Source organism: Aquarana catesbeiana, linkage group LG04 (assembly GCF_042186555.1).
Source record: "Aquarana catesbeiana isolate 2022-GZ linkage group LG04, ASM4218655v1, whole genome shotgun sequence".
In the NCBI taxonomy this organism is placed as follows: Eukaryota; Metazoa; Chordata; class Amphibia; order Anura; family Ranidae; genus Aquarana; species Aquarana catesbeiana.
This window is the reverse complement of record NC_133327.1, coordinates 658,633,935-658,659,424: the sequence shown is the minus strand read 5'-3', so window position 1 is coordinate 658,659,424 and position 25,490 is coordinate 658,633,935. Positions and strand designations below refer to the sequence as shown.

The following is a 25,490-nucleotide window of genomic DNA, read 5'->3' as shown; positions in this document are numbered from 1 at the left end:
CAAGGTGCACCAACCTAAGGTCATTTTATGTGTGGTTTCAGTTACTCCTATACCCTACATGATACAGAGACTAAAAGGCTTAGACCACAAACGTTATATCACGCTGTATGACTAAGGGAGCCCCTCTAGTATACTGGTGTTTAGTATGGAAAACTTTTCATTTTCATTGCCTTGACTACAAACCCACCATGATCCCCAGTGGAATCAGGATCAATGGAAGGGTCCTTACATGGGCCAATTCGTTTGTTGAATTTTTAAAGAAGTTATACACATAGGAGTTGATTTACTAAAGACAAATAGACTGTGCACTTTGCAACTAATTTTCCCCAAAGCTTCATAAATGTGGTGAAGCTCTTATTTTTATTATCCAATCATTTTACATTTTTCAAATTTCAAATTTATTATTTTCATTGCACCTGATTGGGTATTCTTTACAAAGTGAATTACATTTACTAAGGAAGATAAGTGCAACTGCCCTTGCAAAGTGCACAGTCCATTTGCCTTCAGTAACTCAACCTCGTAGAGATACAGCAACTGCCAACTCTGGCTTATTTTGAAAGTGCAAGCTCTTGGTCCGTCATCCATACCTTAGTACAGTGTAAGGCTAGCCATACACATTTAGATTTCACCTGATTCCCCCTCTAATGCCCCCCCAGAATGACAATGCTAAGGTGCCCCTGTGCTTTTTTAGCAGAGACCCTAGAGAATAAAATGGCGATCATTGCAATGTTTTATGTCACACTGTACTGTATTTGCGCAGCTGTCTTTCAAATGCAATTATTGTTTAAGAAATACACTTTCATGAATTAAAAAAAAAACAAAAGAAAAAACAGTAAAGTTAGCCCAATTTTTTAGAATAATGTGAAAGATGATGTTACGCCGAGTCAACAGATACCTAACATGTCATGCTTTAAAATTACACACACTCATGAGGGTACCATGTTACATGTCTGGTGTTCCTGTCCCAAGGTCCAGCGCTTTTGGATCAGAATATTCACCCTGGTCTATTCAGTAACAGGACAAATTCTACCTAAAAATCCTAAGACGGCGCTGTTTGCGGACCTGCTGGACGAGACCCCTAGACATCTCCGAACTCTCATCTTCTTTATTTTTTCAGCAGCTAAAATTACAATAGCACGAGCATGGAAAACTCCAGTGGTCAGCCTTGCACTGGTAAAGAATAAACTTTCTTGGATCATGGTCAATGAAAAATCGACCAGCATCCTTAAAGACAGACAGGCAAGATTTGAAAGGGTGTGGTCCCCCTGGATTAAGTACCTCCAAGCCCCATAGTCTCTAGAACTGGATAGTGGGGGGCCTAGGCCAAAGAAATGACTCCTACTTTGGATTCCTGACCTTTACTTTTTTCATTTTCCTCTCCTTCCCATCCTCCCCCCTCCTCTTCCTTATTTTATTTTAATTAATTTTACTCTAATTTACTTCTCTTCTTCCCCTCCTTTTTTCTCTTTTTATGTTTAATGATCTAATTTATGGATACAAATGGAGAGTCCTGGAGCCTCTCTCTTCTTGACTCCGATGGTGGAGCAATGTAAACTAACTCTAAATACCTAACCTCCTTTGGTGTCAAGGGCCCTGATCTCCAGATATACTAAAGGTGCTACAACTTGATCCAACATTACCAAGAAGTTATAAGTACTCCGCTCACAGGGCATATTTATTTTTCTTTTTGATAAAAACCATTGATATATGGCACTCATATGATATGTTATTCCAGATCCTCTATGGGTAGGTCTACATTTGTATCCTTATGTTCACAGAGTGTATTGAGTTTTCCTTCTCTCTTATTGTTGCTCTTAGATACTCTCATGTTATCTTTTTTGTACTACACTTTGTATTACTTGACTGAACATATGGTTACCTTCCTGTTGTCTATGTCGTTTTGTTTAATATGTAAAACCTTTAATAAAGAAAAATTGGAAAAAATTACACACACTCGTGGACTAGCAACAAACTACAGTACATAAAAATCTCCATAGGCGACGTTTTAAAAATGTCTACAGGTTACCTGCGTTAGAATTATTGCTCTCGCTCTAATGATCGCAGCGATACCTCACATGTGTGGTTTGAACACTTCTGCACGCGAGCACGGAGGGATGGGGAGATTTAAACTTTTTTTTTTTCTTATTTTATTTTTACACTGTCCCTTTTAATTTTTTTGATTTTGATCACTTTTATTGCCGTTACAAGGAATGTTAACATCCCTTGTGACAGTAATAGGCAGTGACAGGTATTCCTTATGGAGGGATCTGGGGTCTATAAGACCCCAAATGCCTCCTTTGCACTTAAAAGCATTCAAAACGCTAAGTTTGGCTGTTTTGAATACTGTTATTTTTTTTTAAATCTGGCGCCTGTAAGTCTCCAGTAAACTGGAAGGGATGTCATGATGTCGCTTCCGGGTTACTACATCCGGGACCCGATCAAAGCCGATTCCGACTTTATTTGGGTCTCCGGCCAGCCGGCGTAAGTGCTGGCTGGTCGCTCGGGCCTCCCGGTGGGACGGGAGAACCCGGGCGAACCACATCAGCTGTTATTACAAAAAATCAGACCGTCCGCTCTAAAAAACGGTACCGGGGTGAAGCCTGCAGCTGCAGGCATCACCCTGATACAAACCCCTTGAAGCCAAAGGCCGCATACAGTAAAACCTTGGTTTGAGAATAACTTGGTTTGAGAGCATTTTGCAAGACAAGCACATTTTTAATTAAATTTTGACTTGATATGCAAGTGATGTCTTGATATACAAGTAGCGTCATGTCACAATTGATTATAAAAGAGAAGAGAGAAGCCTCTAAGTGTAGCACTATGATTACATTTAATGAAGGTACAGCATTTAGCAACTCACATGGTTGATGATTAAAAGAGGCACATCTAAGTATGCAGGCATCCGTCGTCCCTTCCACGCTGCGATCCATGAGCGCTTCAAGCCTCGCTTTCAGTCAGCTCTACTGCAGAGTAGTCTTCCCGGTCATGATTGTAGACTGACAGCGGTGAGAGCCGGCGATGCGGAGGGCAGTCTATGTGGACTGCTTTACCCCGGATGCCTGCATATTTGAATGTGCCTGTTTTAATCATCAACCATGTGTGTTGCTAAATGTTGTACCTTCATTAAATGTAACCATATTGCTACACTTAGAGGCGCCTCTCTTCTCTTTTAAACTCTGGAGCTCCTGCTGCATTTTGCTTCCAATCCCCTTGTGGAGGCTTCCATTTGTGGATGGACATTTTATGGTTACACAACCTGGTCACATTACTATAATCTTTTTATATGGACTATAAACTGAAGGACTTATGAATAAATGTTTGTGGAATGAATCATCTGAGTTTCCATTATTTCCTGCGGGGAAATTGACTTTGATATACAAGTGCTTTGGATTACAAGCATGTTTCCGGAACGAATTATGCTTTCAGTCCAAGGTTTTACTGTATTTGCGTTACGTCGGTGTCAAGGGGTTAATTATGAAAATTGCAATAACAAAAGATAGGTAAAGGTGAATGACAACAGAACAGTAAAGCCTTCAAAGGCATTCCATATTACAGTGGAACAATCCAGATTTCAGAGAATAGAGGTAAGCAAGAATAATTGCAATGAAAATAGGATTAATAATTGCAGTACCGTATAGTGCACTATAATATAACACTCGCCAAGGAAGATTGGAGGGTAAAAAGCCAGTTGCCCCAGGTGTTTATGAATTTTGGCATAAGCACCATTTTGAGTCGCTAATGCCGCGTACACACGACCGGACTTTCCGGCAGAAAAAGTCTGACGGAATCATTCCATTGGATATTTCGATTGTGTGTGGGCTTCATTGGACTTTTTCCTTTCTAAAATTCTGACGGACCTAGAAATAGAACATGTTTCAGATCTTTCCGACGGAATCAGTTCCTATCGGGAAAAACGTTCGTCTGTATGCTAGTCCAACGGACCAAAAACGATGCAAGGGCAGCTATTGGCTACTGGCTATTGAACTTCCTTTTTCTAGTCCCGTAGTACGTCATCGCGCTCTAAACAATCGGACTTTGGTGTGATCGTGTGTAGGAAAGTCCGTTTCAGCGGAACTCCATCGGAAAGACCGTCGGAGTCTATTCTGAAGGAAAGTCTGGTCGTGTGTACGCGCCATAAGAGTTTTTCATATGATTTTGTCAGGTTCATTTGTAGTTTAACATCTGATATATTTGGGACCAGGTGTGCCTCCGTTTCTGCATGATTAGCAATCTAGATGCAAATAGAACATTCATAACTATAGCTCTGTGGTTTTGTGGGAACTTCTCTATGCCTATGCTAAGCAAGCCCAGGGCTGGAGACTGGCTAGTCAGACAGCCTGTAGTTTCAGAAATTACAATGAATACTGCGTTCAAGAAAGTACTTTTTGTGGGCACTCCCAAAGAATGTGCGGTAGAGATGCGAACAGCCACAGCAACATTTGTCGTCATCTAAGCTAGCAAATTTAAACCATTGTGCGGGAATTAGATACCATCTGAATTTTCTGGGACATTTTCCCTTTGGTAATACATTTAGAAGTGCTAAGGGTATAGTGGATAGGTTGTTTCCATTGAGAGTCTGAGAAACAGAGGTGAAGACCCCATTCCCATCTCTCAGGGGCCAAAAGTTGTGAGCTCTGAACTTATTCTCTCTGGAGAAGAGACGCTTGAGAGGGGATATGATTTCAATATACAAATACTGTACTGGTGACCCCACAATAGGGATAAAACTTTTTTGCAGAAGAGAGTTTAAAAGGACTCGTGGCCACTCATTAAAATTAGAAGAAAAGAGGTTTTACCTTAAACTACGTAGAGGGTTCTTTACTGTAATGCCCCGTACACACGGTCGGACTTTGTTCGGACATTCCGACAACAAAATCCTATGATTTTTTTCAGACGGATGTTGGCTCAAACTTGTCTTGCATACACACGGTCACACAAAGTTGTCGGAAAATCCGATCGTTCTGAACGCGGTGACGTAAAACACGTACGTCGGGACTATAAACGGGGCAGTGGCCAATAGCTTTCATCTCTTTATTTATTCTGAGCATGCGTGGCACTTTGTCCGTCGGATTTGTGTACACACGATCGGAATTTCCGACAACGGATTTTGTTGTCGGAAAATTTTATAGCCTGCTCTCAAACTTTGTGTGTCAGAAAATTTGATGGAAAATGTCCGATGGAGTCCACACACGGTCGGAATTTCCGACAACACGCTCCGATCAGACATTTTCCATCGGAAAATCCGACTGTGTGTACGGGGCATAAGAGTGGCAAGGATGTGGAATTCCCTTCCACAGGCGGTGGTCCCAGCAGGGAGCATCGATAGTTTCAAGAAACTATTAGATAAGCACCTGGACGACCACAACATACAGGGATATACAATGTAATACTGACATATAATCACACACATAGGTTGGACTTGATGGACTTGTGTCTTTTTTCAACCTCGCCTACTATGTAACTGTGAAGTTTTCACAAAGGTGTCGTTTGATTGTAAAAAGTTATAAAAAAGAGCAATGTCCTTAAGTTTGATGGATTCTGAAGACCAAACGGACCAGGCTTTGGCAGGTAAACGCACATCCGGACTGGAGTGTTTATTTAGGTATGAATCTATTTGTCTGTATGTGTATGTCCCTTGCTGCGGAATGTTGAATTCCAGAGTGGAGGCACCCTAGTGCGTACACACTATTAGGTTTTCTGCAGATTTTTCTCTTCAGATTTACCAAAACCATATAATATGAGGTCAAACCTTAAGAGTTTCAATTTGTATGCAATCAGGCAGGCCCTTGCGCTACATGGTTTTGGTAAATCTGAAGACAAAAGTCTGCAGAAAATTGAATAGTGTGTATGGGGTCTAATACAGGAGATGTGTTAAGCTGGATACACACTATACAATTTTCTGTAGATTTTTTCCTTCAGATTTACCAAAATCATATAATATGAGGTCAAACCTTAAGGCCCCTTTCACACTGCGGCGGTGGGTGCGTTGGCGGTAAAGCGCCGCTATTTTTAGCGGCGCTTTACTGTCAATTTTGTGGCGCTATTCGGCCGCTAGCGGGGCGCTTTTACCCCCCGCTAGCGGCCAAAAAAGGGTTAAAACCACCGCAAAGCGCCTCTGCAGAGGCGCTTTGCCGGCGGTATAGCCGCGCTGTCCCATTGATTTCAATGGGCAGGAGCGGTGAAAGAGCGGGGTATACACAGCTCCAAAGAAGCTGCTAGCAGCTGCTAGTGTCCTGCCAGCGCACCGCTCCAGTGAGAAAGCCCTCCGGGCTTTCACATTGGAGAGACAACAGTGGCTCTTTCAGGGCGCTTTGCAGGCGCTATTTTTAGTGTTACAGCGCCTGCAAAGCGCCCCAGTGTGAAAGGGGTCTAATGCCGCGTACACACGATCGGAAAAGACCAATGAGAGTTTTTCGTCGGAAAATGCGACCGTGTGTATGCTCCATCGGACTTTTGCTGGTCGAATTCCAGCCAGCAAAAGATTGAGAGCAGGTTCTCAATTTTTCGATCGGAAAAAGTTCCTATCCGAAAATGCGATCGTCTGTGGCAATTCTAACACGCCAAATTCCTACGCATGTTCAGAAACAATTCGACGCATGCTCGGAAGCATTGAACTTCATTTTTCTCGGCTCGTCGTAGTGTTGTACGTTGCCGCGTTCTTGGCGGTCGTAATTTCAGCGAACTTTTGCGTGACCGTGTGTATGCAAGGCAAGCTTGAGCGGAATCCCGTCGGAAAAGCCATCATATCTCTTTCCGACGAGAGGTCTGATCGGGTGTACGCGGCATAAGGGCCTTTTCACACTGTGGGCGGCATCGGCGGTAAAATGGCGCTATTGTAAGCGGCGCTTTACCGTCGGTATTCGGCCGCTAGCGGGGCAGTTTTACCCCCTGCTAGCGGCTGAGAAAGGGTTAAAAACCACCGCAAAGCGCCTCTGCTGAGGTGCTTGGCCGGCGGTATAGCCGCGCTGTCCCATTGATTTCAATGGGCAGGAGCGGTGAAGGAGCTCCTTCACCGCTCGGAAGATGCTGCTAGCAGGACTTTTTTTCCCGTCCTGCTAGCGCACCGCTCTAGAGAGACAGCAGTGGCTGTTTCGGGTCGGTTTGCAGGCGCTATTATTAGCGCAATAGCGCCTGCAAACCGCCCCCGTGTGAAAGGGCCCTAAGAGTTTTTTTTCAATTTGTACGCAATCAGGCAGGCCCTTGCACTACATGGTTTTGGTAAATCTAAAGGAAATCAAACAACAATAGTTGTGTAGTGTGTATGGAGTCTAAATGGCCAGATCATCAGGTGATAACAGAGGGGGGAAAAAAAACTACAAAAAAGAAAGCTAATGCAGCCACCACATCTAATGATCTGGTAAGCTGCAATATATTACATTTTTGGTTTTGGGTTTAATATCGCTTTCTTTGCTGTCACAAAAAAAAATAAAGTCTGTGGTTTTCTGAATAAACTGACAACAAGAGGCAGCAAAAAGGGGAGTACCAAGCAGCTCATTATATTTGGAAGCTGGCGTTTGTACCTTCTTCGCAGAAATGTATAACAGCGCTGGAGCGGCCTGATTACAAACGTATCCTATTGCAATGTTAATTAGCCTTGTGTGGACTGCATCTATGTAAACTCTCAGCCTCCTGCAATTAGAAGTCAGTCTGACATGACTCCTAAATTGGCCGAGTATTGTTCTTCTTGTGCTTCCTGACCTGTTTCTCCGCTGCTATAGCAGCAGCCCACGTCATCCCGATAAGTGTTCCTGTCCGTCTTGAGCCTGTCTCTGCTTCTCGTGTAATTGAATATGAAGCAATTAGCGCAGAATTACGAGACTCCAGAAATTCGAGTTTTGCTAATCCATTCCTCCGACAGCCTACTGTCCACCCTGAGCTGCTTCCTATAATAACTCAATAAATGGACATTTGTTCTCAGGAAGGACACTGGAAGGGCCCAAGCTGGTGTATTTTGACTTCCTTAACTGCCTTATAACAGTTCGGTGTGACCCCCCCAGTCTTCAAAATAAATCAGCGATTGAAATGTTAGGGCAATCCAGGAAAACACTGCCACTAAAGTCAAAAAGTCTAAAAAGTTCATATAAAGCTGGCCACACATGGATCAAAATTTGGCCAGTTCAGCAGGAACCGGACAAATTTCGATGCATATATGGGCTAGCTGGTTGTACACAAGTTGATCCATCGATCAACTTGTGTACAACCAGCCTGCTGGGTTTTTCCCGAATGATCAATGTTGCTGGCTGTAGCCAGCAACACTAATCATTGAATTTCTGCCGGCTGGGAAGGTTTTCAGCTCCACCTCGAGTGTTTTGGATGGGGCAATCGCACTTTGTTTAAAAAAATGTGTAATGTATGTCCTGCCTAGGGCCCCTTTCACACGAGCGCCTCCGCCTCAAGGATTCCGCTTGCTTAGCGGGGGATTGCTCCGCTGATTCCCGCTGAGTAGGCGGATGACAGGTCCGTCTCTGCTCGCTGTGTAGAGCGGACACTCCCCTATGTTAAGATCGGGTGAGAACGGACCGCCGGTCCGTTTTCATTCAATCGTCTCCGATCCGCCATCCATCTGGATCCACTGACATCCGCCACTATCCAATCCTCCAGTCCCTTTATTAGCTTTGTTGCCCTTTCCTGGAGCCTCTCCAGTTCCAGTACATTCTTCCTGAGGACTGGTGCCAAGAACTGGATGGCATACTCCAGGTGAGGCCGGACCAGAGTCTTGTAGAGCAGGATAATTATCGCTTTAGTTAATCCCCTTTTTAATGCATGCCAATATTCCGTTGGCTTTGCTTGCAGCAGCTTGGCATTGCTGAGCGTATCATCTACTAGGACCCCCAGGTTCTTTTCCATCCTTGATTCCCCTAGAGGTTCTCTCCCTAGCCAGTAGATTGCATTCATGTTTTTGCCACCTAAATGCATTCATTTACATTTTTCCACATCAAATCTCATTTGCCATGTAGTCGCCCACCCCATTAGTTTGTTCAGATCTTCTTGCAAAGTTTCCACATCCTGCGTAGAAGTTATTGCCCTGCTTAGCTTAGTATTGTCCACAAATACAGAGATTGAACTGTTTATCCCATCCTCCAGGTCGTTTATGAATAAATTAAATAGGATTGGTCCCAGGAAGGAACCCTGGAGAACCCCACTACCCACCCCTGACCATTCCGAGTACTCCCCATTTATCACCACCCTCTGAACTCGCCCTTGTAGCCAGTTTTCAATCCATGTACTCACCCTATGGTCCATACCAACGGACCTTATTCTGTACAGTAAATGTTTATGGGGAACTGTGTCAAATGCCTTTGCAAAATCCAGATACACCACATCTACGGGCCTTCCTTTATCTAGATGGCAACTCACCTCCTCATAGAAGGTTAATAGATTGGTTTGGCAAGAACGATTCTTCATGAATCCATTGGTGTATGAATACATGGACACCTGCTAAAGTTTCTACACCGTTTACATTTGGCACTTTATTGGACTTTTTTCCCTTTCACTGGATTTTATTTATTGATATAATTGAATTCACTGGTTTTCTTTGTTATTTATAATTTGCACTATATTGTATATGCCCGGCACTTTTGTATATTATTGAAAATGATAGCAAAGCTGGCGTTAGGCTTTATTAAGCATCTGGGACACTCAGCCTAATTATCTTTATTACAGTATTCAGCGTTATTGGACGGAAACAGTGGCACCATTTCCCAAGTCACCCTTTTCTGCCCTGTTACCTCTACAACGGACCGCAAACCCTTGACATTTCCAATTCTTGCAATTTACATCACTTTCCCTTTAATTAAGTGCATGTCAAAATGTAAGTTTCCCTATAAAAATTCACCAGCGGCATTAATTTAATGCTTCTCACACCAGGCACAACATTCTCCCTTTGATTATCTAAGAGATAATAGTGTCTGCCACTAGATTTAGGAGAGAGTGATTAATATGAGCGAGCTGTGACTGGCATATTAATACACCTTTCCTGGCTCTCCGTCCCTTGACACCGAGCAGAGGCGGCAGACAAAGGGCTTCATGTACTTTTCTACAATCATGGCAAGAAAGACGCAGCATTCTATAAATGGTTTAACGTTATCCCGGGGTTTATTGTGGAGATCACTTAAAGCAGACGGAAATCCAATCACTAAAATCTCATATAAGCGTTAAGAGGGTTAATGTGATTTCACAAGTAATTGTCAGCATTTCTGAATCTGCGGCGCTTATTAAAATAATACCTGGTGATTCTCGTTCAGGCTCCTTCTATTATAGGGGGGGCATCGCTTGCTCCTTGTCTCCTAATTGCGCCCTTGTTACAAGAGCTTCCAATGGAGACTACAAGTGGCACATTATGGGGCGGATTTACTAGAGGTAGACTGGGCACTTTGCACACACACGTGCAGTTGCCCTCTGCAAGGGCATTTGCTCTAGATCTTAGTAAATGAGGTAAAGCTTCACTTTACAAAGAATACCCAATCACGTGCGAGGAAAATTTAAAAAAAAATGCATTTTTGCTTGCATAAGACTGGATGATGGAGGTCAGCAGAGCTTCCCCTCATGCACATGGGACATTTTTGATGCTGTTCTTAGGGGTATCTATGCTTTCTTTTTCTGTTAACCTCCCTGGCGGTATGATTATTTCAGATTTTTGCGCCTCAAAGCGGTACAATTATTTTGCATAGAAATTTGGCATTTTATATTGTAGGCCTGTAATTCTTAGCAATAACACACTTAAATCTGTCCACCAAGAGTCTAGTAGATATCCCGGGTATGATGAAGTTTGAAACACAAAATCATAAATTATAAAATAATAAATAAATATAAATAATTATAAAAAATAATAATATAATAATAATAGAAAAATAAATTTCCCCACGATTCACTATCGCTCAATTCTGCAAGTGTTCTAATTTACTATCGCTGTTTTCTAGCTGGTCTAAAACCTCTTTTGACGTAAAGGGACACTTTTTGGTTGCTATGGACAATCTCCAGTTTCCAGGCAGAAAGAACAGTATATATCATATAAAACTGCATGCGGGGCATTGGACAAAGCACTGGGGACAAAAGGGATGTGAAATGATTTCATACAGTACTGTAATATGTAAGATTACAGTACTCTATGTGTTATGAATTTTCACTTTTTTGAATTTGCCACCAGGCTCCGCCCCCGTGCGTTGCGACGCTCGCAGGGAACGGAGCCCGGCACACAAAGGCTTCGGGCGGAGGACACAGCCCACAGACACAGCGGGGGGACATCGCAGGATCCTGGGGACAAGGTAAGCAACCTCTTCCAGGATCCTGCAATACTATCCCGAGTGTGGCTCGGGGTTACCGCTAATGGTGCTGAAAATTAACCCCGAGCCACACTCGGGAAAACTGCCAGGGAGGCTACAACCCCCCTGCATGTTAGCCTGGGAGGAGATTTACTAAAACTGGAGCAAGTTAGAATCTGATGCAGCTGCATGATAAACAATCAGTCTCTGAGCCCTCCATCACACTGAACGCGGTTTGAAATCGCGCGAGTTCAGCCGAACTCGCAAGATTTCAGAACCCGCATTTCAGTGCGAGTTCGCGGGGCGATTTGAAAGACATCTGTGCGGGTTCATGCCCAGATGTCTATTGAGATCGCCCCCTGAAGTCGCCAAAAGTGGTGCAGGAACTACTTTTGGAAATCGGTGCTGTGTCACAAAGTCGGTGTCACACCGATTGGGACAGTGCCGTTGCCGGCAATAGGCTGCGATTTGGCATGCCATTTGACATGTCAAATCGCGCCTGTGTGAACGGGGGCTAACTTCAGTTTGTTCAATTACCAATTCAATACTGGGCGCGTTTACCCCTTTTCTGCCCAAGCTAGTTTTCAGCTCCCAGCGCTGTTGCACTTTGAATGACAATTGCGCGGTCATGCTACACTGTACCCAAACAAAATGTTTATGATTTTTTTGAGACAGATAGAGCTATCTTTTGGGGGTATTTAATCACCACTGGGTTTTTTTTTTTTTTTTGCTAAACAAAAAGTTTTTCTTAGTTTCTTTTAGATAATATTCTAATTTTTCTCCTTCACTGATGTGCGCTGATGAGGCAGCACTGATAGGCTGCACTGATGGGCACTTGTAGGCTGCACTGATGAGGAGGCATTAATATGCAGCACTGATAGGCACTGATAGGCGGCACTGATATGCAGCACTGATGGCCACTGATAGGTGGCACTGATGGGCACTCATAGGCTGCACTGATGAGGTGGCACTGATGGGGAGGCAATTATATGCAGCACTGATAGGCACTGATAGGCAGCACTGATAGGCAGCATTGATGGGCACTGATAGGCGGCACTGATGGCCACTAATAGGCGGCACTGATAGGCTGCACTGATGGTGGCACTGATGGGCACTGATGAGGAGGCAATTATATGCAGCACTGACAGGCACTGATAGGCACTGATGGGCACTGATAGGCAGCACTGATGGGCACTGAGAGGCAGCAATGATGGGCACTGATAGGTGGAACTGATGAGGAGGCCCTGAAAGGCAGCACTGATTGGCATCACTGGTGGGGCTACACTAATAATCAATGCCCTGATTATCTGTGCAGATCTCCCCTGTGAGGAATGCCACTTAATGTTGAAAGCAAAGGAAATTTTGAAGGACCTTCGAATGACATTGGTCAAGACAGTCTCTGTTGATATTCTCAAATGTAGTGATGAGTTCCTTCAAACATCTTCCAGTGTACGGCCAGCTTGGCCTGGATGAAATTTCCCGTGAGAACCGGCACGTGTGTTTTAACTATCAAAAGTTTTTTTACAAGTTGACTGGAAGAATTTGGAGGTCGAAGAGAAAACCTCAGCAGAATCGCAATTACAAACATTCGTCAGCTTAATGTATACAAAACTGCTGACATCTTTGTACTACAGGCAGAGCCAAAGATTGGTTATCAAAGATCTTTTATCAAAGCGTTTTACACATTAGCTAAAATCCAGCAAAAAAAAAGGCAGAAATAAAGGCTACAAGGGCCGACATATATTACCAGCAATTGCCTATAAAGGCGAAGAGGAAAAAAAAAAAAGAAAAAAAGATGTGGCACCAATTATATTCTATAAAAGCGAAGTGTGGAGTCAGCCATTCTATTAAACCCTCACCTTCCTTGGCTCACAGTAGAGAAGAGTGATGCTCCGGTGGCCTCCTCCCGTCCTGTGCTCCAGCCACTCATGCTATAAGCTCTATTTATCTCTGACACACTAATGTGACTTTTACACTCTGCCATCTGTCAGCGCTTGTCTATTTACATGACAGGACCACGTGTAATTACATCTCTCTTAACAGTATCTCTTCTACATCAGTGCCTTTCATTTGTGTTCAGTGAACTAGGTATACCTCTGGTGATTAGGGGAGCTATCTGATGAAACATCGCACAGCATCGTTAGAGACACATCTGTTTATATACCATGTATATTAATCATACTACACAAGATGTATGGAAAACATTGGGAATATCTGTTGCAAGTCCATATGCAATACAAAACCGCCTTTGGACAGTTGGGTCACATATACACTATATCACCAAAAGTATTGGGACGCCTGCCTTTACACACACATGAACTTTAATGGCATCCCAGTCTTAGTCTGTAGGGTTCAATATTGAGTTGGTCCACCCTTTGCAGCTATAACAGCTTCAACTCTTCTGGGAAGGCTGTCCACAAGGTTTAGCAGTGTGTCTATGGAAATGATTGACCATTCTTCCAGAAGCGCATTTGTGAGGTCAGGCACTGATGTATGACAAGAAGGCCTGGCTTGCAGTCTCCACTCTAATTCATCCCAAAAGTGTTCTATCAGGTTGAGGTCAGGACTCTGTGTTGGCCAGTCAAGTTCCTCCATCCCAAACTCACTCATCCATGTCTTTATGGACCTTGTTTGTACACTGGTGCTCAGTCATGTTGGAACAGGAAGGGGCCATCCCCAAACTGTTCCCACAAAGTTGGGAGCATGAAGTTGTCCAAAATGTCTTGGTATGCTGACACCTTAAGAGTTCCCTTCACTGAAACTAAGGAGCCAAGCCCAACCCCTGAAAAACAACCCCACATCATAATCCCCCCTCCACCAAAATCATTTGGACCAGTGCACATAGCAAGGTCCATAAAGACATGGATGAGCGAGTTTGGGGTAGAGGAACATGACTGACCTGCACAGAGTCCTAACCTCTACCCGATAGAAGCTTTGAGATGAATTAGAGCAGAGACTGCAAGTCAGGCCTTCTCATCCACATCAGTGCCTGATCTCACAAATGTGCTTCAGGAAGAATGGTCAAACATTCCCATAGACACGCTCCTTAACCTTGTCGACAGCCTTCCCAGAAGAGTTGAAGCTGTTATAGCTGCAAAGGATGGGCCTAATCAATAATGAACCCTACGGACAAAATGTTGGTAATATTTGACTTATGTGAGCTTTTCAACACGTCCCATTGCAATAAAAAACCACTCACATGTAATCGCTCATGGAGCAATTACCTGTGAATGGTTGGCCAAGGATGCCAATCACTTGGAACCCCCCACTGGGTCTCCAGCATGTACTTGCTAACGGCCTAATTACCTTTGTGAATGGGGCCTAAGTAGTCTGCAAGAAACTGCAAATATATTGCTGCTACATAGTAAATGTCTACCTAGAGTTTTAAACAGGTGGTTCTAACCTTGACATTTACCAAAATGTCTACATTATAATAACTAGAATATACATACACTATATGGCCACCTTGCCATCGCACCAATATTTTATGGCCAAAAGTACATGGAGACTTCTTCAACTGATTGAGTATAGGTGTTTACAGGGAAGGGTAGTAGTGTTGATGCTACAACACATAAAGACATTTTAGACAATGGTGCTCTTCCATCCTTGTGACAACAGTTTGTCATGAGTTTGGTATGGAGGAACTCGAGTGGCCTGTCCAGAGCTCTGACCTCAACTCTACTGTACACCTTTGGGTTGCATTGGATTGCTGATTACAAACCAGAATTCTTTGTCGAACATTTGGGGAATCAGGTACTGATATCAATTTCCCACAGGCACACTACAAAATATTGTGAAAAGCCTTCCCGGAAGGCTGTATAGTTGATTTACCAGGAATTCAGCAAGTTTGCAAAAAGTGAAGGCACACTATGATTTAAGTCTAAATAGGCTAGGTGCATGTCATCTCTGGGACTTATCTCTATCACTTATATTTGACAGGTTTATTGCACTCCCAGAGCATAAACTCCAGCTGTGAGAGGAGAGAAGCACACAGAGCACTTATGCCTGCACCCCCCCCCCCCCAGCTAGCCCATTCACAGAAGCCTTTGTATTTTGTGAATGAGTTCACATAATACAAAGGCTTCTGTGAATTGGCAGAAGGAGGGGAGAAGCAGGCATAACAGTTCCAGCGACTCTGCTCTTGAAGCAACTGAGACCATAATGAGCAGCACCAGAGTTCCGGAAGTTATCCTCAGGCGTCCACCAATTTTGGCCATATACAGATCTTGAAAAAGTGTTGATACCCTTTGAAATTTTCCAAATTTTGTCATGTTACAACCAAAAACGTAAATGTATTTTTTTTTAGATTTTATGTGATAGACCAACACAAAGTGGCACATAATTGTGACGTGGAAGGAAAATGATAAATAGATTTAAACATTTTTTACAAAGAAATATGTGAAAATTCTGGCATTCATTTGTATTCAGCTCCTTTTCTCCGACACCCCTAACTAAAATCTAGTGGAACCAATTGCCTTCAGAAAACACCCAAATACTAAATAGGGTCCACTTGTGTGTAATTTAATCTCAGTATAAATAAAGCTGTTCTAAGAAGCCCTCAGAGGTTTGTTAGAGAACCTTAGTGAACACACAGCATCATGAAGGCCAAGGAACACACCAGACAGGTCAGGGGTAAATTTGTGGAGAAGTTTAAAGCAGGGCAAGGTTATAAAAAAATATCCCAAGCTTTGAACATCTCATGGAGCACTGTTCAATCCATCATCTGAAAATGGAAAGAGTATGGCACAACTGCAAACCTACCAAGACATGGCCGTCCACCTAAACTGACAGGCCGGGCAAGGAGAACATTAATCAGAGAAGCAGCCAAGAGGCCCATGGTAACTCTGGAGGAGCTGCAGAGATCCACAGCTCAGGGTGGAGAATCTGTCCACAAGACAACTATTAGTCGTGCTCTCCACAAATCTGGGCTTTATGGAAGAGTGGCAAGAAGAAAGTCATAAGAAGTCCCCTTTGCAGTTTGCGAGAAGCCATGTGGGGGACACAGCAAACATGTGGAAGAAGGTGATCTGGTGATGAGATGAGATGGTTTGAGATGAGACCAAAACTGAACTTTTTGGCCTAAAAGCAAAACGCTTTGTGTGGCGGAAAACTAACACTGCACATTACCCTGAACACACCATCCCCACTGTGAAACGTGGTGGTGGCAGCATCATGTTGTGGGGATGCTTTTCTTCAGCAGGGACAGAGAAGCTGGTCAGAGTTGATGGGAAGAAGGATGGAGCCAAATACAGGGCAATCTTAGAACAAAATCTGTTAGAGTCTGCAAAAGACTTGAGACTGGGGCGGAGGTTCACCTTCCAGCAGGACAACGACCCCAAACATACAGTCAGAGCTACAATGGAATAGTTTAGATCAAAGCATATTCATGTGTTAGAATGGCCCAGACAAAGTCCAGACCTAAATCCAATTTAGAATCTGTGGGAAGACTTAAAAATTGCTGTTCACAGACGCTCTCCATCCAATCTGACAGAGCTTGAGCTGTTTTGATAAGAAGAATGGGCAAAAATGTCACTCTCTAGATGTACAAAGCTGGTAGAGACATCCCCAAAAAGACTTGCAGCTGTAATTGCATTGAAAGGTGGTTCTACAAAGTATTGACTCCGGGGGGCTGAATACAAATGTACCCCACACTTTTCACATATTTATTTGTAAAAAAATGTTAAAAACCATTTACCATTTTTCTTCCACTTCACAATTATGAGCCACTTTGTGTTGGTCTATCACATAAAATCCCAATAAAATACATTTACGTTTTTGGATGTAACATGACAAAATGTGGAAAATGTCAAGGGGTATGAATACTTGTATATATAGATGGAACAAGGGCTTGTGAACATTTGCGCATTTAGTCTCGGATCACACTGATGAGGTGCGAACCTCATGTGATTTCACAGTGGGATTTCTGTTGTGACAGGTGCGATTCAAATGTAAATTGATGTGATTTCTGAGGGGATTTGGCATAGCTGGAGATAAAATTTGCGCTGAACCCGCACTGAAGTTGCACAGGACCCTTTTCTTGACCGGATCAGAATCGCACCTCTTAAATGTGAATGGCTTTTCAGGTGACATGCGAATCTATGCCTTCCAGATCAGATCTAATCCGCATAGAATTCACATCAGTGTGATCCGAGACTTAAAGTGCACCTCTATTAAAGGGTAGTGCAATGCTCCTGGTGCAATGTAAACACATGGTATCTCCTGCACACAAGGGGACAGCTTATTATCGTTTGCAGTAAAGCATCCTTCTGTATGCAAAATGTCCATTCTTTATATTTGTAAGGCCTGGTTCACACCTATGCATTTTTTAGTGCGTTTTCAGTTTTGGAGAAACACACTACAGTCCATTTAACATGGTTTCCTATGGATGTAGTTCACATCTGTGCATTTTATGGAAAGGGCCAGGGACTTTTTAGGGGATTTTGGTTCCACAGACTTCAATGGATGAAAAGCATGTATTGAAAAACGCGAAATGCACCTGCAACATGCAAACTGCAACCTGCATAAGTGTGAATCAGGCCTTAGACTGTCAGCTTTGACTGGAGCTCTGGATTGACAATGAGCCAAGGTGAATGCACTGCAATGCAGCAAAGAAGCAAATGTGCATGTAGACCAATAAAGATTTCTAAGGATCTGAATCTACACTCTTAACCGCTTGCTGACCAGCCGCCGCAGTTAAACTGCAGCAGAATGGCACGGGCAGGTGAATCGGCGTCATGTTACATCGCTCCTTAACCGGTTCCCGACCGGCGCACACCGATGTACATCGGCAGAATGGCACGGCTGGGCAAATGGTCGTACCTGTATGTCCCGTTTAAATTTGCCGCCGTGCCACAGCGTGCGTGCCGCCGGCGGTACGCCCCGCCCAAGAGCTCCGTGAGTCGGGTCGCAGGTCAAGCGAACTCGATCGCCGCGGGGATACCAGCGATCGCCTCACGGAGAGGAAGAACGGGGAGATGCTAATGTAAACAGGTATCTCCTTGTTCTGTCTAGTGACAGTGTCACTGATCTCTGCTCCCTGTGATCGGGAGCGGTGATCAGTGTCATGTCACACATAGCCCCTCCCCCCCACAGTTAGAATCACTCCCCAGGACATACTTAACCCTTACACTGTCCCCTAGTGGTTAACTCCTTCATTGCCAGTGGCATTTACACAGGAATCAATGCATTTGTATAGCACTGATTGCTGTATAAATGACAATGGTCCCAAAAATGTGTAAAAAATGTCCGATGTGTCCGCCATAATGTCGCAGTCATGAAAAAAAATCGCTGATCGCCGCCATTACTAGTAAAAAAAATTATTAATAACAATGCCATAAAACTATCCACTATTTTGTAGACGCTATAACTTTTGCGCAAACCAATCAATAAACGCTTATTGAGATTTTTTTCAACAAAAATATATAGAATACATATCGGCCTAAACTGAGGAAAAAAATTATTTTTTTTTATATATTTTTGGGGGATATTTATTATAGCAAAATGTAAAAAATAATGTGATTTTTTCAAAATCGTTGCTCTTTTTTTGTTTATAGGTCAAAAAAATAAAAACCGCAGAGGTGATCAAATACCACCAAAAGAAAGCTCTATTTGTGGGAAAAAAAGGACATCAATTTTGTTTGGGAGCTGCGTCGCATGACCACGCAATTGTCAGTTAAAGTGACGCAGTGCCAAATCGCAAAAAGTGCTCTGGTCTTTGGCCAGCAAAATGGTCCGGGGCTTAAGTGGTTAAGGCAGCCACTAGGGGTGCGTGCCCGCAGCTCGCCCCGGAGGTGATGCGAGTGCCCGGTGGTCTTGATGACCACCGGGCTCCCGCCATCGCTCGTAACACGGCGAGAACCGGGATCTCTGTGTGTACACACAGAGATCCCGGTTCTCTGAGGGGAGAAGTGACAGATCGTCTGTTCATACAAAGTATGAACAGTGATCTGTCATCTCCCCTAGTCAGTCCCCTCCCCCCTTCAGTTAGAACACACACTAGGGAACACAATTAACCCCTTTATCGCCCCCTAGTGTTAACCCCTTCACTGCCAGTGACATTTTTACAGTAATCAATGCATTTTTATAGCATTGATCTCTGTATTAATGCCAATGGTCCCAAAAGTGTGTCAAAATTGTCCGATGTGTCCGCCATAATGTCACAGTCATGATAAAAATCGCAGATCGCCGCCATTACTAGTAAAAAAAAAATAATAATAAAAATGCTATAAATCTATCCCCTAATTTGTAGACGCTATAACTTTTGCGCAAACCAATCAATATACGCTTATTGCAATTTTTATTACTAAAAATATGTAGAATACATATCGGCCTAAACTGAGAAAAAAATTTGCTTTTAAAAAAAAAAAAATGGGGATATTTATTATAGCAAAAAGTACAAAATATTGTGTTTTTTTCAAAATTGTCGCTCTTTTTTTTGTTTATAGCACAAAAAATAAAAAATGCAGAGATGATCAAATACCACCAAAAGAAAGCTCTATTTGTGGGAAAAAAAGGACGTTAATTGTGTTTGGGTACAACATCGCACGACCGCGCAATTGTCAAAGCGTCGCAGTGCCAAATCGCAAAAAGTGCTCTGGTCAGAAAGAGGGTAAATCCTTCCGGGGCTGAAGCGGTTAAAGTCATCAACATAAAAAAAAAAAAAAAAAAAATCACATACTGTATATATTATAACCCTGCTCATTCTGGAATCACCCCCGTTTTGATGTCCGCTGTAATGTCCCCCAGGAATGCCACCCATCCTGTTGCTACACCAGCTCAGACTACAGCAGGATATGCTGCCACAAGGTGATTTAGCACACATCACTGTTGGCACTATGGACACTGTGACTTTAGACCACCAATCTATGCCCAGCACTGCCTAACTCTACACCTGTACATCACACACAGTGACTGCATGTCCCAGAACGGAGAACGGATGGATCGGATCACTTCCGACACCACCCCTGCTTTTTCATAAACCTTCAACTAGTTCTCATTAAAAATGTATTTTCTGCAGCAGACTAATCATTACAGGAAATTGGCAATTAGGAATGAATAAAAATATCCCACCAGCCCCGGACAAGAAGAACATGCTGTAAGAAAAGTACTCAAATGTGAAATGTATCGATGGTCAAAATGTAAAATCGTATATTCATTTCCACATTGTATTTCAATTATTTCTACCCTACTCCTATTAACCCTTGCCTACCGCAGTACATATATGTATACGTCGCGGTTTGCAAGTGGTTGTTGTTTTTTACAGCCAGTGTCTGGCTTCCTTTTGAGCCGCTGGAATGCTTTAAGAAGCTGGGGGAGGGGATGCCCGGGATAAACGCCCCCCCCCCCCCCATCCACCCTCCTGCTCCTCACAGGTGTTTCTCAGGCTTAACATTTCCGCTGACTCGCTCCAGAAACGATCCGACAGTGTGGCTGGCTGGTCACAGAGGTGATAAAAGAGCAGATCGTCTTTGACCGCCTCTATGGTCTTGGAGGACTAGAGCAACATCATGACTTCACTTCCAGTCCAGGGGGAAGTAAACATTCTTTTTTTTACGCAAAAGATCAAAAATATATGTATATATATATATATATTTTTTTTTTTTTACCTTTTGCTTTTAAAGGTAATGGAGAGATTGGGGCATTTTTGACCCCAGATCTCTCCATAAAGAGGACCTGTCACCCTTATTTTTATTACAAGGGATGTTTATATTCCTTATATTGTATAAGTTAAATGGAACAATGGAAGCTATGGATACACATAGACCCCTTTCACCCTGGGGCGCTTTGCAGGCACTACAGTGCTAAAAATAGCGCCTACAAAGCTCCCTGAAAGAGCCGCTCCTCCACCGCTCCTGCCCATTAAAATCAATACCGCCGGCAAAGCGCTGCTGCAGCTAGCGGGGGATAAAAGCGCCCAGCTAGCGGCCGAATAGTGCAGCGAAATTTACGGTGAAGCGCCACTAAAAATAGCAGCGCTTTACCGCCGACGCACCCACCGCCCCAGTGTGAAAGGGGCCTTAAAGTTGCTATAATTTTGAAGCCTTACCTTTTATGAATGGTGTATGTATGCATGTTATTCACTTGAATGCTCTCCCTTTTAGAAGTATTAGCCTAGTGTTAATTTACAAAGCCCCATGGAGTCTGACCTGTCACCTGTCTGTTAGGACTGACAAATGATACTCACTCTACTATGGTCCTCTAGTTGTTCAGGAACTACAATTCCCATCATTCCTAGTCAGATCTGTGAACGTCAGAGTTTTACAATGCCTCATGGGACGTGTAGTTCTGCAACAGCTGGAGGGCCAAAGTTTGGATATCCCTGCTCTAGAGGACTGCAACAAGCACCCCGATCACACAGAATATAGGATGGCTTTGCAGCCCTTCTACTCTGACAGAAGATGAACACAGACAGCCCTGACCCGTTGAAGTGTGGACTCCACTAGACCTCTGAACATATGCTGTGGTATCTGGCACCAATCAATCAGTAGCAGATCCTTTAAGTTCTGTAAGTTGCAAGGTAGGGCCTCCATGTATGGGACTTGTTTTTCCAGCTCGTCCCACAGATGCTTTATTGAGATTTGGATAATTTGAAGGCCAACTCAGCACCTCAAACACGTACCTCAGACCATTCTTGAACCTTTTTGCAGTGTGGCAGGGTGCATTATCTTGCTGAAAGAGGCCACTGCCATCAGGGAATAATGTTTCCAGGTAGAAGTGTACTTGGTCAGCAACAAGGTTTAGGTAGGTGGTACACGTCAAGGAACATCCACATGAATGGCAGGGCCAAGGTTTCTCAGCAGAACATTGACCAAAGCATCACACTACCTCCACCGCCAGCTTGCCTTCTTCCCATACTACATTCTGGTGCCATGTCTTCCCCAGTTAAGCGACGCACACATACCCGGCTATCCACATGATGTAAAAGGAAACATGACTCTTAAGAGCAAGCCACCTTCTTCCATTGCTCTGTGGTCTGGTTCTGATGGTCACATGCTCATTGTAGGCACTTTTGGCTGTGAACACGGGTGAGCACTTACTGGTCAGCGGCTACACAGCCCATATGTAATAATTTGCGATGCCCACTTTTTCTGCTTTCAACACATCAACTTCAGGGACAACATGTTTACTTGCTGCCCAATATATCCCACCCACTTGAAGATACCATTGTATTGAGATAATCAATGTTATTCACTCAACCTGTCAGTGGTCATAAAGTTAAGTGTGTGTGTGTATATATATATATATATATATATATATATATATATATATATATATATATATATACATACATACATACACACACAGTATATATATATATATATATATATATATATATATATATATATATATATATTCATACAGAGTGAAACAATGACAGGTTTGCTTTTTTTAGTAGGTCCCCTGTGATGCTTTGTGCTCTCTCTAGCTCCCTATGCTAATGCTTCACACAGTAAACATGGTTGGATTTCCCTTTGGACAACAGAAGCTAGAAGATGGTTTCCTCTCTTCCAGCACAAGTAGAAGTGAGAATGGCAGCTTACTCTTAGAGACATGCGGCAATCATAGCTGTCCCTCTGAAAAGTGACGTGCGGTAAATCACTTTTCAAAAGGCGTTTGACCGGCAATGAAGAGGCGATACAGTGCATCTGGAAAGTATTCACAGCGCTTCACTTTTTCCACATTTTGTTATGTTACAGCCTTATTCCAAAATGGATTAAATTAATTATTTTCCTCAAGATTATACAAACAATACCCCATAATGACATCGTGAAAGAAGTTTGTTTGAAATCTTTGGAATAAGGCTGTAACCTAGCAAAATGTGGAAAAAGTTAAGCGCTGTGAATACTTTCCAGATGCACTGATGTTGCCTCCTCACCACCTGTTGTATCCTTGAAAATGCCAACCCAACCACACAACTCTAGTCCCTGCATGCAAGGTTGGCTTCATAGGACCTGCAAAAAAATGAGCTACTCTGAAACTGGAAACCTGGGGCAGCAATAATGGAACTGGCTTAAATAATAAAAGGAAGGATTAAAAGATAAATAAATCTCACGCTCTGTAAATTATTAAAGTGAAAGTAAACCCTCTTTGTGATCTTGTATCTAGGTACAGTGAATATCTCCTAAAACTGCACAGTTTTGGGAGATATTCATACTGCATGCAGCCGCTGATGCCACTGGTGCATGCGCTCTGAAGGGACGGCATACCTAAAAGGGAAGTTCTGCTTTATGTCCTCCTTCCACCCTCATCTAACACTTTTAGATGTTTTTATTTTTTGGGGGGGAGTGGGTACCTAGTTTTCAACTTCGTTCCATTAGTCGCATCGTCTTGACCAGTGGTACTCAACTATAGTCCTCAAGTCCCTCCAACAGGTCATGTTTTGGGAATTTCTCTTAGATAAAACAGCTGTCCAAAATTCCAAGCCATTGACTCTGATTTAAAGCACCTGTGCAAGATAAAGGAAAACCTGCAAACATGGCCTGTTGGGGGTACTTGAGGACTGAGGTTGAGAACCACTGGTCTAGACCAGAGGTCTCCAAACTTTCTAAACAAAGGGCCAATTTACTGTCCTTCAGACTTTAGGGGGGCTGGACTGTGGCCAACATGAGCATAAAATGTCCCAGCATCAGTGGGATTAAACCATACCCTATCATCGGTGTCAGTGGGAGGAATAGTGTCCCATCATTGGGATCACTGGAAGGAATTGTGCTCCATCATTGTTGTCATTGGGCCCCATTGTTGGTGTCATTGGGAGGAATAGTGCCCCATCATTGATGTTATTGGTAGGAATTGTGCCCCATCATTGGTGTTAATAGGGAGAATTATATCCTTCATTAGTGTCAGTGAATTAAATAATGCCCCGAGGGCCGGATAAAAGCAAGCAAAGGGCCACATCCAGCCTCCTGACTTCAGTTTGGAGACCACTAGTCTAGGCGATTCCACCAGAAGTTCGGTTCCGCCCTGCCCAGCCCGCAGCCTTCTAGGCCTTCAGGGAGATGTGGGACCATTCACACAGTGCAGCATGTGGCTGGCTGTGAAGCTGCAAGGAGTCACAGACAGCTTCTCACACTAAACATAATGGTGCCAGGAACCTAAAGACGAACCAGTCTGGGTTAGGATGGCGCTGGATCCTTGGACAGGTAAGTGTCCTTTTATTAAAAGTCAGCAACTACAGTATTTGTAGCACATTGGCGGTGGTGGGTTTTTTGCTCGGGGGGAAACAAACAACCACCCCCCCCGGTGGTGCGGCACTAACTCCTGCCCCCCCCCCCCCATGTGTGTGCTGGTTGGTCCAGCACTTACCTGTATAGATAGATCCAGATAGATGGGGGTTGTCATCCAGCGCAACGGGTTTGGGCAGCGGCTCCAAGCTAGCAGGTGTGGGTTCCCGGCAACGACTCCAGGCTAGTGGCTGCGGGGTCCGGGCAGCGGCTCCAGACTAGCGGGTGTGGAGTCGGGGCAGCGGTTACAGCCTAGTGGGTACGGGGCCTGGGCAGCAGCTACAGGCTAGTGGGGGGGGGGGGGTCCGGGCAGCAGCTCCAGGCTAGTGGGTGCAGGGTCTGGGCAGCGGCTCCAGACTAGCGAGTGCGGGGTCCAGGCAGAGGCTCCAGGCTAGTGGGTGTGGGGTCCGGGCAGCAGCTCCAGGCTAGTGGGTGCGGGGTCCGGGCAGAGGCTCCAGGCTAGTGGGTGCGGGGTCCGGGCAGAGGCTCCAGGCTAGCGGGTGCGGGGTCCGGGCAGCAGCTCCAGGCTAGTGGGTGCAGGGTCTGGGCAGCGGCTCCAGACTAGCGAGTGCGGGGTCCGGGCAGAGGCTCCAGGCTAGCGGGTGCAGGGTCCGGGCAGCAGCTCCAGGCTAGTGGGTGCGGGGTCCGGGCAGCAGCTCCAGGCTAGTGGGTGCAGGGTCCGGCAGAGGCTCCAGGTTAGCAGGTGCGGGGTCCGGGCAGCGGCTCCAGACTAGCGGGTGCGGAGTCGGGGCAGCGGCTACAGCCTAGTGGGTGCGTGGGTGCGGGGCCTGGGCAGCAGCTACAGGCTAGCAGGGGGGGTCGGGGCAGCAGCTCCAGGCTAGTGGGTGCGGGGTCCGGACAGCGGCTCCAGGCTAGTGGGTGCAGGGTCTGGGCAGCGGCTCCAGACTAGTGAGTGCGGGGTCCAGGCAGAGGCTCCAGGCTAGCAAGCACGGGGTCCGGGCAGAGGCTACAGGCTAGTGGGTGCGGGATCCGGGCAGTGGCTCCGGGT

General features: G+C 44.4%; 1 protein-coding gene across 2 annotated transcripts in view; it reads right to left on the bottom strand.

The window, feature by feature from the left end:
* TTC7A (tetratricopeptide repeat domain 7A) overlaps positions 1-25,490 on the bottom strand; it is a 577,716-nt gene that overhangs the window by 9,159 nt on the left and 543,067 nt on the right. The window lies entirely within an intron of this gene.